At 50.8% G+C, this 17,531-nt stretch overlaps 1 protein-coding gene across 1 annotated transcript in view; it reads left to right on the plus strand.

Moving 5' to 3' along the window:
* LOC148501597 (carbohydrate sulfotransferase 11-like) overlaps positions 1–17,531 on the plus strand; it is a 29,891-nt gene that overhangs the window by 447 nt on the left and 11,913 nt on the right. The gene's annotated exons all lie outside the window — the stretch shown is intronic.

Here is a 17,531-nt window from a genome sequence, read left to right on the forward strand (position 1 = left end):
GTACAGTGCAGATCCCCCTCCCCTTGTGCTGTGAATGTCATTGTAGTATATCTGTGTATGTGGATTACAGTTGGGCTATGTGCTGTGGATGCTGGTCCCTGCTACCCACTGACATACCCCTACCTTATACAGTAGCTCCCACAGACTGTCCCCTCCCCAGCCTGGACCCAGCTAATGACCTTGACTTAAGACTTCAATTTATGCGATTTCAAGTGATCTGGAAGGTGGTACTGTCTGGCAGGATGAGTTATAATTCTATGTCCCTGTGTGTGTGGGGAATGAAAGTATTCTCATTTATTATATTTACAGAACTCTGCTTTAGGAAACTTCATCTGAGGTGTTTGCAGTGTAATGAATGGGAGTTCTCAGCCAAACCCTCCAGTGCAGAACTAGAACCTCATGAGTTAATGCCCCCCTTCCCCCCATTTGTGTAACTCCTTGCAGGCATAGGCTGCAGGCCCTGTATCTGAGGACCAGGTCTGCCCTGGCTGTATCACAGCAAAGGGGGGTAATGTATAGAGGGGAGGGCAGGGAAGGGGGATTTGGTCACCTCACCCAACACAAATGTTAATTCATTCTGTGGTCCAGACTGTTGAAATACCTTGTATACTGCCTGGCACTGAATACGTTAATTGTTTAGGCTTTTCCCATTGCCCCTCCCAGGGTTTTTGCCAATGTGGCAGGGGTAAAATAATCACCTCCATTCCCCAACACACACTCTCCCTCTCTCTCTCACTTCTCACACTCTCTCTGTCACTCACACTGTGGCTGCATTCTCTCTCTCTCTCCCTCTCTCTCTCACTTCTCACACTGTGGCTGGCTTCACTCACTCTCTTTCTCTCTCTCTCTCTCTCTCTCTCTCTCTCCCTATCTCTCCCTCTCCCTCTCTCTCCCTTCTCACACTGTGGCTGGCTTCACTCACTCTCTTTCTCTCTCTCTCTCTCTCCCTCTCTTCTCACACGGTGGCTGGCTTCTCTCTCTCTCTCTCTCTCTCTCTCTCTCTCTCTCTCTCTCTCTCCCTCCCTCCCCCTTCTCACACTGTGGCTGGCTTCTCTCTCTCTCTCTCTCTCTCTCTCTCTCTCCCTCTCTTCTCACACGGTGGCTGGCTTCTCTCTCTCTCTCTCTCTCTCTCTCTCTCTCTCTCTCTCTCTCTCCCTCCCCCTTCTCACACTGTGGCTGGCTTCTCTCTCTCTCTCTCTCTCTCTTTCTCTCTCTCCCTCTCCCTTCTCACACTCTCTCTGTCACTCTCACTCTGTGGCTGGCTGTATTCTCATTCTCTCTCCCTCCCTCTCTCTCTCTCTCTCTCTCTGCGGCCGGCTGCATTCTCTCTGTGCCTCTCTCTCCCCCCCCCTCTCTCTCTCCCTCCATTCTCACACTCTCTCTGTCACTCTCACTCTGTGACTGGATGCATTCTCTCTGCCTCTCTCTCTCTCTCTCTCTCTCTTCTCACACTGTGGCTGGCTTCTCTCTCTCTCTCTCTCTCTCTCCATTCTCACACTCTCTCTGCCACTCTCACTCTGTGGCTGGCTGCATTCTCTCTCTCTGCCTCTCTCTCTCTCTCTGTGCCTCTCTCTCTCACCTGTCTGTCTCTCTCTCTCTCTCGCCTGTCTCTCACCCTCTCTCTCACTCTTATACCTCTTTTATACCAAAGTTCTCTGTCTCTGTCTCTCTCTTGCCTCTCTGTCTCTCGCCTCTGTCTCAGTCTCTCGCCTCTCTGTCTCTCGCTCTCTCTCTGTCTCTTGCGCTCTCTCTCTGTCTCTCGCCTCTCTGTCTCTCGCCTCTCTGTCTCTCTCTCTCGCCTGTCTCTCTCACCCTCTCTCTCACTCTTATACCTCTTTTATACCAAATTTCCAGATCAGACCTGGAACTAGCCCCTTTCAGACTGTGGCGCTGACCCAGGATATTCCAGAGTCGGCGCCGTTCACACCTACAGTCGGGTTTGCAGTGGCTCTTCCGGCATTGCAATGGATGCTTGGAGATGATGTCATCTCCAAGCGCCACTGATGCCGGCCAACCGGGCGGCATCCGGCATGATCCGGGTTATTTACACTGCAGGGCGGCACGGGACCGACCCGTGGCCAACCTAGTAAATCTCGGGTTGATGCGCATCAATCTGGGATTTTTAGGTCAGTGTAAAAGGGGTATTACTCTCTGTGCCTGTCCTCTCACGCTCTCTCTCTCTCTCATTCAATGTGGCAGGGGCAAAATAAACACCTCTATACCCCAACACACTCTCTGTGTGTCTGGCTGATCTCTCTCTCTCCCTCTCCCTCCATTGTGGAAGTTACTTTTCTGAGTTTGCAGTCTGTTTTCAGACCTCTGGTGGGACCATAGGAAAACACTGACATATTTCACAGCTGACATCACCCCTGAGCCCCTTCCCCCCTTTTACCATTACTCTTATATGTTTTTGATTGTCTCAGACACCCCCTACAGATATATAGATTTTTTTTTTCCTGAAACTGACACTTGGCGGAGTAATAACTTATACCCCTTTTACACCGGAGCTAAAACCCGGGTTATTGCAGGGTTAACCCGGGTAGCTCCTTGTTGTAAAAGGGGACAGGGTTGGATTCCTGGGTCGAGTGACCCGGCAATCCAACCCAGGTAAGTTGCAGGGTTTAACACGGTAATGACCCGTGAAACCCTGCAGTGTGAACAGCGCGCTACGGGTCACAATGATCTGGAGCGTGCCGCATGCCGGCCGATTGGTCCGGCTTCAGTGGCGCTTGGAGATGCAATGCAGACCCGGCTCCGGTGTGAACGACGCCAACTCAGGAATATCCTGGGTCGGCGCCGGGGAAATTCCGGGTCTGATCCTGGTTGGAACTCTGGGACTGATTCAGAGCAGGATGCTCTTTCAGAGCGCTCGCTCTGAATCAGGACGGCATTATTTTTTTTTTTGTGTCAGCCTCCTGGCCGCTCGCTAAGCTGTGGGTGACCACCCACAGCTTTTGCAAGCGGCCAGGTGATGGTCGCGACCATCGGGCTTGCGACGAGACCCTTGTGGTAGGGTCTCGTCCATCGCAAGCCCCAGTGAGCTTCCGGCTCTAATAGAGCCGGAAGCTCACTACTGAGGCCGCCCCCAAATGGCAGGTGTTCCTTCGGGAACGCCTCCGTTTGGCCAGCCACCCCCCCCCCCCGCCCGCCTCCAAAACGGGGCAGGCTGTTAATCATAATCGACAGCCGCCCTGTTTTGGTGCTAGACCCGTAGCGACGGAGCGCCCATCACTGGCCGGATCTCGCGCATGTGCACGCCGGAGCCGGCTCCGGCGTGCGCATGCGCAGTGGGGGACCATCGACCCGCGGTGTAAGAGCGGTCTTGCTTTACATTCCACCTCCCCTCCCCAGCCCTGAGAACAGCTTTCTGACAAAAGCTACATAAATGCTTCAAATTGCATTTATTTATTTATTTATTGTCACATAAGAAATTATTATTATTATTTTTAATTGTATAAAGGTTATTTCCATCCTGGGGAAGAAAAAATTGTTTTATTTAGTTTTTAAGTAGCCAACTTTTTTTCCCCCTGTATTTATTGCTAATCCCGGGATGCAGTTTTACTGCTGTTGGCACCAGTTGTGTCGCTTACGGTGATACTGAGACCACACACCTGGAAATAACACCTCATTTACACTGTCACCCTCCTCTCTGATGTGCAGACATTAGGGCACTGAGCCATTATTAGCCCAATCCTTTCAGTGACTACCTTCACCCCCTCCCCATTAAACAGCTTTAACCATCTCATTTTTGGTGAGTCCAACTACAGGTAGGCAGCTATGTAATCTGACCTTCGGGCTCAGTGGTGGGCGCTGTATACAGCCTGCCTAGGAACCGTTGGTGCACTGACACAATGTACAACACAATGAGTTAAGTAGACTTTTTTTTTTAGTCCTGGGGGAGGGGGTATGTACCATAAAATGTGCTGCTTACGCACATATATGGCATCTCAGACGTTAGCAATTTCTCCTGCTTTGCCCCAGAGATATTGCAAAAATACTTCTATATTGTATTTTCATGACACTAGGAATTTATCATACTGTCATCATTGCTCTGTTATGTCTCGTTGTCATGGAATGCATAGCCACTTTCTGATGTTAGCTACGTGTGGCTTTCCCTGGTGCAGTAGAACTACAAATCCCAGCATGCCTTACATTAGGGCAGGGAACCTTCTTCTACTCTATAAATATAGAGCCGGACGCTCTGACAGAGCGCTCGCTCTGAATCAGGGCTTTCCTGACCACCCACAGCTATAGCGAGCGGCCAGGAAGATGGTCGCGACGGTCAAGACAATCGCGACCATCGGGCTTGCGACGAGACCCTTGTGGTAGGGTCTCGTTGCCGCAAGCCCTGGAGTGCTTTCGGCTCAAACAGAGCCGAAAGCTCTCCCACTGATATCACTTGTGATGTCAGTGGGGCCGGCCCCAGACGGTAGGCGTTCCCATGGGAACTCCTCCGTCTGGGCAGCCACGCCCCCAGCACGCCCACCAAAGGGGGCGTGCTGTCACTCAACATCGACAGCACGCCCCCTTTGGTACAAGACCCGGAGCGACGGTTTGCCCGTCGCTATCCGGGTCTCGTGCAGGCCACCATCGACCCGTTTGCGAGCGCTCAGCGCTTGCGAGCGGGTCTGAATCAGGCCCATAATTCCTATGAGTGGTTTGATTGCTTGATCTTCAATTTATCTGTTGCTTCGTCTCTTCTATGTTCAATGCGCTTTAAAAATAAAAATGACAGTATAGAAAGTTATAAACCATTGCAGGAGTGTTCTAAATTCTGGGTTGCGTATGGAATCCCGGCTGTCTGGATGCCGCTGTTCAGAATACAGACAGAGGCATCCTGACAGCCGGAATCCCGACACCCATAACAAGTGTGTAGGTATAATTGCAAACAGATGCAGACCACTCGGTGCCGTATGTGCGCCTGTCATTAGCGGCATCATGTGTGTGTCTGAGGACTCTTGTTGTTAACTACAGTCCCTGGTCCCTTGCTGCTTCTGATTGCAGATTTTATTTTTTACTTTAATGTATACATGATAAGGAATGTTATATAACTGCTTTATTATGCAATATGTAAATGAAACTAAGTAGCTCAATACATTTTTGGTTATCAGAACAACTGCTAATATAAGTGTGTATGGAATGGGTATGTAATCGGCTACTGAGATGTCTCCTGTCACAATACCGAACAGCAGCATCTCCATGGTTGGTATCCCGACAGGGGTTTGGGCAAGTATACTTACCCTAACCCTAACACTCCCCGTTAGTGCCTAAACCTAACCCTCCCCCCCCCCCCCAAAAAAAAAAACTATTGCTAAACTTACCTTGCTGGGCTGCTGACAAATAAGGGGGAGGAGGGAGCGACGTCAGACCTGGGCCCCTCCAACAAGCCCAGATAATTGTACCCGCTCCCCCCCCTCTGGGCGGCCCTGGGCCCGTGTGCACCCTCCATGTATTAAATAGAAAATAAAAAAGATAAAAAAACATGGACTGATAGGGAATTCACATCAGAGCAGGAGAAGGTTCTGCACCAGCTGATTTACGCAGTAGGCTCTGTTATATACTGTATGTACACATATAATAATAATAATGATAAGCAATGACTTCTAAAGGTGCCCACACACATATAGCGATGTGCACACGATCAGCCGATGTGTACGATTTCCCTTGAACCTCTCCCCGGCAGCTCTGCACACAATCTCCACACGATTTGGTGCCCAATCTTCATACGATCTCTCCTGCATCCAGACTTTCACATTGCATTGCCTCCTAGATTGTCAGATCTGCCCATCTGACGATGTGATGTGCGACCAGCGGGGACGCGCATCGCATCGTGATCGTGAGGGGGGACTCACGATTTCCTCACGATTTTGGCATATTTTACACGCTCTGTCGTTCCAATGTGTCATAATCGGCCAGATCGGGTAAAATATCGCTATGTGTGTGGCCAGCTTAAAGGTATTGTAGCTCAGTTAGCTCCCCTTCTGATAGGGAAGCAGCTAGATCCCCTTCTGATAGGGAAGCAGCTAGATCCCCTTCTGATAGGGAAGCAGCTAGATCCCCTTCTGATAGGGAAGCAGCTAGATCCTCTTCTGATAGGGAAGCAGCTAGATCCCCTTCTGATAGGGAAGCAGCTAGATCCCCTTCTGATAGGGAAGCAGCTAGATCCCCTTCTGATAGGGAAGCAGCTAGATCCCCTTCTGATAGGGAAGCAGCTAGATCCCCTTCTGATAGGGAAGCAGCTAGATCCCTCCTGATAGGGAAGCAGCTAGATCCCCTGTGTTGCCGGTAATGAGATATGCTAACAGGGCCGGATTAAAGGGGGGGCGACAGGGGCGATCGTCCCTGGGCCCCGCACCTGAAGGGCCCCCAAACCCAGCCATCGGGGTAAAAGTGAACCGGAGGAGACGGAACCAGATCCGCCTAACCCCGGTGCCACACGGAGACACCAGGCGCCCACTGAGATTGTATCCAGCGGGCGCCCGGCTCCCTCCCCGCAGTGGCAGCCAGAGCCGGAGACTAGAGCTCACTCATGAGCTCCGGCTTCCGGCTCAGGCAGTGCGCTATGGGAGAGACGTCATGCGTCTCTCCCATGGTGCAGAGGAGCAGCGCCAGCCGAGCAGATCAGAAGGCAGAGGGAGCGGAGCTTAAGGTAAGTATGATTATTTTTTTTTCTCTTTAGCGCAAGCGGCTTTTCCACTGCTGGGGGGGACATTAATACTGGCGGCATTACTACAGGGGGCATTACTCGGGGGGACATTACTCGGGGGGGGCATTACTACTGGCGACATTACTACAGGGGGCATTACTCGGGGGGACATTACTACTGGGGGCATTACTCGGGGGGAGGGGGCAATACTACTGGGGGCATTACTCGGGGGGGGCATTACTACTGGGGGCATTACTCGGGGGGGGCATTACTACTGGGGGCATTACTCGGGGGGGACATTACTACAGGGGACATTACTCGGGAAGGGGGGGCATTACTACTGGTGCCACTACCACAGGGGGCACAACTACAGGGGTATTACTACTGAGGGCATTACTATTGGGCACACACAGGGGGCATGACTACTGGGGGCACAACTACAGGGGTATTACTACTGGGGGTATTTATACAGGGGGCATTACTATTGGGAACATTACTACTGCGGGTATAATTACAGGGGGCTTTGCATAAGGGGCAACACTCCTGGGTGCACTGCATAAAGGGCACGTAATAGGGGCCCCCACATGTTTGTTGCCCAGGGGCCCCCACAGACCTTAATCCGGCCCTGTATGATAATATAGCTGAGTAATGGAAAATGATCAGTGCTGCTATCAAAGGCGTCTATTGCACCTCTCTGCCCTCACTCCCAACTAGTGCAGCTGTACCAGGTCACCACGGGCGCTGCTGCTACTTCACCCAGGGCCCAAGGTGGTAGGAGTAGTGGTGCCACTGGTGGACCCAGCCACAGTACCCCACGAGAGTGCAGGGTACTTCCGCGGTTCAGGCTGCTGTGGGCTCTGTCTTGACCGGTGAATGTGTGGTGGGGGGCATGTCTGGGTGCTTTTATTGGGGGCCGGGGACCATCAGACTACCCTCAGTTATTTGCTTTCCTCCTCCCCACAAAGCTGGGACATATGGGCGCCCTCTGGACGCCAGAGCACAGACCCTAATTCCAGTACAATCCCAGGAAAACCAGGACGTATAGCAACGCTATCCTGCCAGCACAGATGTAGGTATAAGAGCGCGGGAAGTGGTGTGGCAAGGCCTCTGTGAGCTGTGATCTGCCCCATGCATGGGTAAATGGGTAAAGTTTCCACAGACAAGCCGACAATCTGGCTACCTACCGCCAGGTCGGCACAGCAGGGGGGACGTGCCGAGATTTTGAGGGTGGGGCGGGGGCATGACTGCACGACTGCGTCACAATGCCAAGATTACCGGCAATGTTCGGCCAGGGACGGGGTCACGATGATGCAATTCAGCACGAATCATAATAAAACAATTGTCCAAGCCCAGACCGCGCTCAGGAGCTCCGCCCCTTTAAGAACGGTAAGATAGAAAGAATGAGCGCTCCAATAGGCACTGTCCCTTGAATGGAATATGTCTATCGCCTCTAGACTCAGGCACTGGGAATATACCCCTCTCGGGGGCAGAAAAAAAACAGAGACACAATTTTACTAATCAGTCCTCAATATTCGGCAGCCTGGAATAACCTTGAACTCACCTAATTCTTATGTACAATGGTACAAGGGGGAGATATATAATTTTACCGTCCTGTCTGCCATTGTACATAAGAATATGGAGGTGTGAGAATATGAAGGATACCTTTCAGCGCGAATCATGTCATCAGCTGCCCCTGGACTGACCACTTATACAAGGGGGGGCAGGCGGTGGTGGCGCTGGCAGGGAGGCTCGTCCGCCCTATTTTCGGGAGGCTCCTGGCCGTTCCCGGAGAGTAGGCAAGTTCATTGGAGGCGAAATGAGGCTGGGAGGGAGACTGACAGAGTAGGAAATAAGGTGGAGAATTCCAATGTCCGTTTATTTTATTCTCTCCAATTACACCCAGTCTCCTTCCCCGGGCTCCTGGCGTCCTCTCCCGACTCCATTTAAAATTAAAACCTGATCAAATACCAAATGACATACAGGGGTATTCAATATGGAGCGAAAACGCAGTTTCTGCGATGTTTTCGCTCGGATGACGTCATTTTCGCCGCTTTTATTTTTACACCGTATTCAATTTGAAAACTTTTCGCCGGTGCGAAAAGTTTATTGCATTCGACCCTGCGAAATAGTATCACCAAGGAATGGGTGGCGAAAAAAAGTGCAGAATTGGGGATTTGGGGTGCAACATTTCGGAAACCACCCTGCAACCTTCAGACAGTCCCCCAAAGGTAAACTGTGTCAAAAAAAAAAAAAAAAATACCTCAGGAGACCCCATAAAAACACTTTCATTTTGGGGGCAAAAAAAATAATTGGGGGGTACAAAGTTAAAAACTAGCGAACTACAATCTAGGGGGGTCCCCAAGTATGCCCCAGGTGTTTTTTTCATTGCTGGTGTTTGTGGCAGGTGGATTTTTCACGTTTTTTAAAAGTTAATTTTAGTTACTTTTAAATATGCTCACCCTCATTTTCAAGTACCACAAATTTGCTGGGACGACTTATTTTCTGCAAAAAAAACTTCTAAATACTATTCACCACCTTCCCAAATCCCCAAATTAGCAGCTATTGAGCCCGTTTAAAGACTCCAAAAACCTTCAGCAGGGCTAATCGGGGGTATCCACAGTGATCCCCCATGTCAGAGCATCTTTTTGGGGGTGTTAGGGTGATTTCCCCAAAAATCAGCGACGTTTTCGCTGATTTCACATTCGCCGGGTGCCGTTTTCGCCGATTTCATATTGAATATGGGTATAAGCGGGGGCGCGCGCGATACTTTTCCGCCGGCAAAAGCTCCGATGTGCGGCGAAAACTTCGACCCGCATAGACGACGAAGTTTACGTTTTATATTGAATACCCCTGATAGAGCCATACGCAGATTACAAATACAAGTGTTGGTACTTCCAGTGTGTCGCATATCAGACAATTATAGGAAGCGCATCCTAGAACCCTCTTCTGGGGCCCAGACCCACAGATTAGGCCTCTGCTGTAATCCAGGGCTGCCCAAAGTTTTACAAGAAAAGCGCCCAGCGTATATTTTCAGTAGTGGGTTGTGGGATCCCCATGAAAGTGATTAGGGAAGGTGAGGGCTTCATATGACCCTTAAGGGCTGTATCGGGTCTATGGACAGAGGCATGGCAGAGCTGTTTGCCCGGTACGTAAGGGGTTAATGCAGAGCTGCAGCGCCAGTGTTAGGACAAGGACTGTTTGCTCTCTCTGTGTACTGTGTGATATTGACCATCCCCAGCTACATACAGAGGGTAAAAGTCAGCACATGGCAAGCCCAACGCTTCAATACACTGCAGGGCCGCATGTGCGAAGTGTAAAACCGCAGATGAGTCTTTGGAGCGGTGCGCCTCTTGTACGTAGGTTCCCAGCAGAGTGCAGTGATTCGCGAAGGGACATGGGGCAGGCAGAAATTAGCATCGGCAGATGGCATAATAAATTGTAACGTCAACACATCTCACTTGGCGGCAGCAACTAAGCGGCATCAAGTTTGCCCTTTTGTAGTTGTTTGCTGCCTCCTTCCCCCCCCTTAATATCTAAGGTCCTAATTCAGGGATGGACGCTATTCCGATATTTACACTTCACCGATTATTGAGCAACTGCGTCATGGTCGCATTGCACACACGCGCCCTTTTCAATGCTGCTTGCGGAGAGAATTTCTTTGTACCGTTTGGGGGAGAAGTGGCAGAAAAAATGCAGGTGTGTCCTGCGCGCTTTCCTGCCCTGCGGCTGTAATTCTGTAAGCAGATAAAGTCGTTTCAGTGTCTCGGCGCAAGTGGCCATTATGCGTGACTCAGTTGGCCTATTATCAAGTGTTCTCTAACTATACGATGCACATGATATATTGGACCTCATTCAGAGTCGGTCGCGAGCGCCGATGCGCTCGTAACCGACTCGATGGTTTGGCCTGCACACATGCAGCGGCCGCACTGTGCGTGCGCAAGCCCCGGAACGACAGAGAAACTCTGTCGCTCCGGATCTAGTTACCAAAGGGGCGGCTGTCGATGTTGATCGACAGCTGCCCCCGTTTGATAGGCGGGCCTGGGGGGTGGTTTCCAAAATGGAGGCGTTCCTTTCCGAACGCCTACCGTTTTGTGGGCGGCCGCACTGACATCATCAGTGATGTCAGTGGGGAGCTTCCTGCTCCATCAGAGCAGAAAGCTCCCTGGGGCTTACGAGTGTCCAGACCCAACCCTAGGGTCTGGTGGTAAGCCCCGATGGTCGCGATGGTGATCACCATCGAGACCATCAACCTGGTCGGTCGTTAAGCTGTGTGTGGTAACCCACAGCTTAACAATCGACAAGGCGGCGGCCGTTCAGGATGCAAGCGACCGTCCTGATTCAGTGCGACCGCTTCCATCTAACGACCGCCTCTGAATGAGGTCCATTGTTCTGATTCCCATCGGAACGATATAGCATATAATATATTTCATAGTGCGTAGGGTACCAGCTTTAATTGTATCCTCCAAAGTATGCCAGGACTATGTACCCACAACATTGCAGAACCCCCAGAACCATTCTCTGCTAGGAACAAGCCCTTTGCTGTAGAGTCCTGCCGTTGCTGCCGTATCTGTTTCCCGAGACCGTGGTGAAGGGTGAGTCATGTGACCCTATCACCTGCATCTGATGCTCGTTAATTTCTCGCCTGTGCTCTTTGCACCACTGAGCCAATAAACCTACATTGTGACTAGCAATTTACACACTGCAGTCACACTATGATACCCTGCACTGTGGAGTTCTCAGACCGGTTTTGATGGAAGCGGCTCCTCGCGACACCGGTGACAATTTGGAGTCAGATGAGCGGCAATTACTGGACGGATTTGCAGTGCGCTCTGAACTAATGTACAGATGACATGACAGATGGCATGTGGTTCCCAAACTTTTTCCAATCGCAGCGCCCTAAAGTATCAACATTTTTTTTTTCCATGGCAATCGATTCCACCACCACCTTTTGTGCATACTGCTCCGCTGGTGTTTTCCGAAATGTTTTGCGCAATGCGCAGTTGCAAAAAAAAAAAAAATCACTCAACTACATAAATATTGGCAATGTGAGGTAAATTTACTAAAGTGAGAGTTTTTAGAATTGGAGATGTTGCCCATAGCAACCAATCAGATCCTAGCTATTATCTTCTAGAATCTAGAAGGTGCTAGATAAATGTTAAGTAGAATCTGATTGGTTGCTATGGGCAACATCTCCACTTCTAAAAACTCTCACTTTTCAGTAAATTTACCCCTGTTTGCGGATTGCGTTTAACTCAGGACCGGGCCATTTGCCTTTTTCATATTAAAGATGCTTTGACATATTATGGGGGGGGGATGCTGTTTTCAGTTGCGCAGCTTTTCCCCATGCAAGGTTCTGAGGTGAGGAAGACTTTACATGGTGCTGTGAAGTATGCAGAATATCTGGGCTGGGGAGCGACCTGAATTTAGCTGCAGGATTGTTGTTGAGAATGTGCCTCTACCTAATATTGCCTGTACGGTTCCTGCATGGTTACACCTGATGACGGCGGGTCGGATTGCCTGACACTGGAGACTGTGTAAGAGATCTGGGCTTTGTCTTAGATCATCTGTCAGTATGGGTGTGATTTATCTGTAGGTATTCAGGAGCCATACGTCACTTTCATACTTGTCCACTTTTCTGGAATGTCACGGATAATCCCGAGTTACTGTAGTGGGAGTTTCCCGGCACTGACTAGAGAGGCAGTAGGTTTCGCGGATCTCATCCAGTACGTGGGGCGGGGGCATAGACCTGATTTATGAATTGTGTCATCATTACTAAATGCTATGGATGTCATCCATCATTACACCTCAGGGTGGTGCCTTGATGATGATGATGATGATGATGACATTTGCGGAGTCACTAACGCTGCAGCTACCACCTGGGCTCCTCCCTCTGGAGAGACCTCCCTGGGGGCACCATAATTAGTAGGTAAGTATGGTTACATTGCCCCTGTCACCTACAAACAGTGAAGGCAGCCGCAGAGCAATGTACAGGGTGGTCATCCCTGTTTTTTGGCTGACAGACCCGTGGGGGAATCAGAACCTGGGGACGGAGCTAAGCTTTGTGTCCCAACACTTTGTTAAAAAAAACAAAAACATTCGGTTATGCTTAGACATCGATGGAGGGAAACCATCTGGTTATCCCCCATCGATGGCAAAAGCATTTGACATTGGCCATAAACGATCGATGATCATGAATCATCGATGGTCATCCCTACTATTGGGTTAGGTCCAAACCTGCCATAGAGGGACACCTGCCAAGCTTAAGACAACTACAAAGCAAGAACGGGGTCTGCCCAGGTGGGGGGAAGTTTTTAGCTCTTGGCACTGCAATCTTTTTGTTGAAGGCTCTGTGCAAAAATGTTATCTAGTTACTATCGCTTTTGTTCTGTGTCATTTGTCTAATTAACTCTCTGTGTGCCAGGACTGGCCACCCTCCTGTGTTGCGTGAGCGGTGGGCGCACGTTTTGTTGTACAAAGTCTGGAAACAGAGTGGGGAAATGTTGGCAGAAGACTGGAATAATAATGTGCCCTGTAAACCCTCTGCGGTCATCTGAGGATGGCACGCCGACTCGCTTCTCAATGGGCTTCTGTCTGACAGCGCTAAATCCGGCCCTCAGGATAAGTTTGGATCCTGAATCCGTCATCCCAGCAGTGAATCTGCCGGTAACTTTCCACCATGGATTTTGGAATGGATGGAGAGGAAAATGTAAACTCCTGTAATGTTTTGGAGAGAAGTCTTGTGGTCTGTGCACTAGTTGGGGGGGGGGGGGGGGGGATTTTTGACCTAATTGGGGACATACTGCATGTGTCCGTGTGCTCAGGATGATAATGTGCTGGAACTCGCTGTCACACGGCGGCTTCTCTTTTTCTATTTTTAAATAGTGCATTTTGGAAGCAATTGCAGGTATTTTGTTGCCGTGGGTTAAAGCGACATGTCCTGATAGATCACAGAATTAACTTCATATTTCACAGCAGACCCCATGTGACCAGGAGGTAGACAGCAGCCTCGTGCTGGACTATTGCGGAGGTGGAAGATTGATTGATTTATTTTGCATTGCGCTCTGATGATCCCAACCACACACACACAACTGGTAGATGGTTTTGCCATCAATGGCAGAGATCCAATGGTTCTTCGCCATCGATGGTACAGATCTCCCCAATGTTTTTTTTTTAATTTCTTCTGGGGACATGGAGCCCAGCTCTGCCCCCACATACCCCCCAAAACCCCACCTTCTCCTCTGATTGGCCAGCTGTCCAGTTAATAATAGAGCAGGGATGACCATTGATGGGTGAAACTATCGATGGTTCCCCTGTCAATGGTTTGAAACCATCGCAGTTGACCAGCAATGGAACAATTGATGGTGACCATTGATGGTTAACCCACTGATTGCCATACCTAAATAAGACTAAAGGGAAGCGGCCAGCTTCATGTGACCTCCTCTCCCCCAATCAGAGGTGATTCATGTGACCTCCTCTCCCCCAATCAGAGGTGAAGGAAAGTGCAGTTTATTATTTATGTGCTTTTTACCCTTCCTGGCTATGAAGGTGTGTTTTGGGGCATGTACGTGGTTTTTGGAGAGGTATGAGCTCCATATGGGGGAACGGGAGTTGGGGGAGTGGGGAGAGAGAGGGATGAGAACAGGAAGGAGGGGGTGTAGAGTGGTCGAGTCAGGGGAGGCTGAGGTAGGGATGGTCATAGGAGGAGTGTCAATTGATGGTTACCATCGATGGCATATAAACCATCGATGGAGAACCATTGATGGTTTGCACCCCTCCATGGCCACCGCTGTGGTGAGGAACTGCGGCTGCAGGCTAATCAAAAACAAAAACAGGCTCTGGGCTTAGCCTACACCAGGGGGTGGGGCAAAACTCCATCCCATCCCCAAAAAAATCTGCTCCTACTCATCCATCGATGGCAGCGATCCATTGGCTCTCTGCCATCAATGGTAAAAATATCTGGTATAGGCCATAAACCATCGATGATGTAGTATAAGTGATGATGTAGTTGATCCTGCAGACCTGGGGCTATACACCACGCACCTCATCTGGTCACTGCTGGTTCGTCTACACATTGGGCCTGATTCAGACCTGCTCGCGAGCGCACAGCGCTGTCAAGCGGGTCGATGGCCCCCCACTGCGCATGCCGGAGCCGGCTCTGGAGTGCGCATGCGCGAGACCCGGCCAGCGACGGGCGTTCCGTCCCTACGGGTCTCACACCAAAGCGGGGCAGCTGTCGATTGTGATTGACAGCTTGCCCCGTTTTGGAGGCGGGGAGGGGGGGTGGCTGGCCAAACGGAGGCGTTCCTGAATCAACGCCTGCTGTTTGGGGGCAGCCCAACACTGAGTGATGTCAGTGGTGAGCTTCCGGCTCTATTAGAGCCGAAAGGTCACTGGGACTTGCGGTAATTGACCCTACCACAAGGGTCTCGTCGCAAGCCCCAATGGTTGCGATGGTCGTGACCATTGCGACCATCACCTGGCCATTCGCTAAAGCTGTTGGTGGTCACCCACAGCTATGCGAGCGGCCAGGAGGCCGTCTTTAAAAAAAAACAGGGACCCCCTAATTCAGAGCGAGCGCTCTCAAAGAGCGTCCGGCTCTGAATCAGGCCCATTGTTTCTTCTTTACATAACAATGGCTCTCAAACTCGGACCCCACACAGTTCACATTTTGCAGGTCACTCAGCAGGTGCACAGGTGCATTCATTACTCACTGACACATTTTAAAGGTCCAAAGGTGGAGCTAATTATTTCCCTTGTGATTCTGTGAGACCTGGAAAACATGCACTGTTTGGGGTCTTGAGGACTGAGGCCCTGAATCAGGGCCATCCCTCTGAATGTTAGAGCGGCCTCCTGGCCGCTCGCGTAGCTGTGGGTGACCACCCACAGCTATAGCGAGCGGCCAAATAGATGGTCGCGATGGTCAAGACCATCGCGACCATCGGGCTTGCGACGAGACCCTTGTGGTAGGGTCTCATTGCCGCAAGCCCTGGAGGGCTTTCGGCTCTACCAGAGCCGAGAGCACTCCCACTGACATCACTCGTGATGTCAGTGGGGCTGGCCCCAGACGGTAGGCGTTCCCATGGGAACGCGTCTGTCTGGGCAGCAACGCCCCCGGCATGCCCACCAAAGGGGGCGTGCTGTCACTCACCATCGACAGCACGCCCCCTTTGTAGCGAAACCCATAGCGACGGCTTGGCCGTCGCTATCCGGGTCTCGCGCATGCGCACGACGGAGCCGGCTCCCTCGTGCGCATGCGCACTTGGCCAACATCGACCCGCTTGCAAGCGCTCAGCACTCGCGAGCGGGTCTGAATTAGGCCCTGAGTTTGAGAACCTGTGACGTAAGGGAATAGAGAATTCAGATGTCCTTTATGCAGGAAGATGACAGAGAGACAAGTTGATTAATCAGTAAAGTGTCACAGCTTATCTAGCTTTTGGAAGAAACATGAACACTTCTGTATATATATTCCTCCTTGCTTCAGCCGGCCCAATGTCACTGGGGAAACCAAGAATTTTTAATGTGTCTTTCAGGCTGCAGCAACGTTTTATCATGTCCTGTACAGACCCTGACACCTCTCTCACAATGGCCGCCTGTTAGTTTGTATCCTGGTGTGTACAGTTTGGCTATGTCAGGCCTTCCGTAACGATCCCACAGTAATACCAAGGCCGCGAGGCTTGACCTCTGGTTTAGGATTTTGTAACTGCAGGACAGCCCTCACCAACAGCAAATGTGTACTGTGCCTTATGCTATAGAGCTAAAGGGAAGCATTAGGGATTCTGGGCCTGATTCAGACCCACTCGCGAGCGGCTGTCCGCTCGCAAGTGGGTCGATGTTCTGGACTGAGCATGCGCACGACGGAGGGAGCTCCATCGTGCGCATGCGCCAGACGCGACGAGCGAAGGAAAGTCCTTCGCTCGTTGTGTCTGATCAAAGGGGGCGTGCTGTCGATGTTGATTGACAGCACGCCCCCTTTGGTAAGCGTGCCGGGGGCGTGCCTCCCTGACTGGGGCGTTCCCACGGGAACGCCTCCCGTCAGAAGCCGGCCCACTGACATCACTAGTGATGTCAGTGGGAGTGATTTTGGCTCCGATAGAGCCAAAATCACTCCGGAGCTTGCGGTTGAAAACCTCAACCGCAGGCTCCGGCTCGCAGTTTCGATGGTCGCGATGGTCACGACCATCGCGGCCATCAAACTGCACACTCGTATAGCCTGTGGGTGGTGACCCACAGCTATACGAGCGTCCAGGAGGACGCTCCATTTTCATGAAGGCCGGCCCTCATTCAGAGCGTGCGCTCTGCTCAGAGCGTACGGCTCTGAATGAGGGCCTCTATCAACTTTTATAATACAGTGCCAAGCGCTGGCTTCCTGGAGATGAGAATTTGTAATCTGCTAACTGCCTGGCCCCATATGGGCTGATCCTCCAGCTTACTAGTCACCCGTATGGTCACCTGAGGGTGCTTATCAGACTAAGGGGCCTAATCATCAACACTAAAATAACGTTTTTAAGGACATTTTCCTTAAATAACGTTATTTTGGTATTCATGAACAGACTTGGCACAGGAGATATCACAGATATCTCCTTGCTAAGTTCCACTGCGTTAATTTCCACACTCCCCATACATTAGTACATTAGTATGGGGATGTGGAAATTGTGGTATTCATCAAATTCCGAAAATTATAAATTTTCGGAATTTGATGTAGTTACTATTCGCCACTGTGAGGTGGCGAATAGCAGAATCGACTTACCTGTATCCGCTTGTGCAGGTCCCCCGACGAGTCCCTCCGGCGCTCTGCTCCGTCCTCAGGCTCCGGAGGCTGGTCGGACATGTGTGCTCCCCAGCAGAGCACAAGAAAGTTTAGAAAAAAAAAAAGTTTTTAATTTTT

Source organism: Taudactylus pleione, unplaced genomic scaffold (genome assembly GCF_031769625.1).
Source record: "Taudactylus pleione unplaced genomic scaffold, aTauple2 ptg000512l, whole genome shotgun sequence".
Taxonomy (NCBI): Eukaryota; Metazoa; Chordata; class Amphibia; order Anura; family Myobatrachidae; genus Taudactylus; species Taudactylus pleione.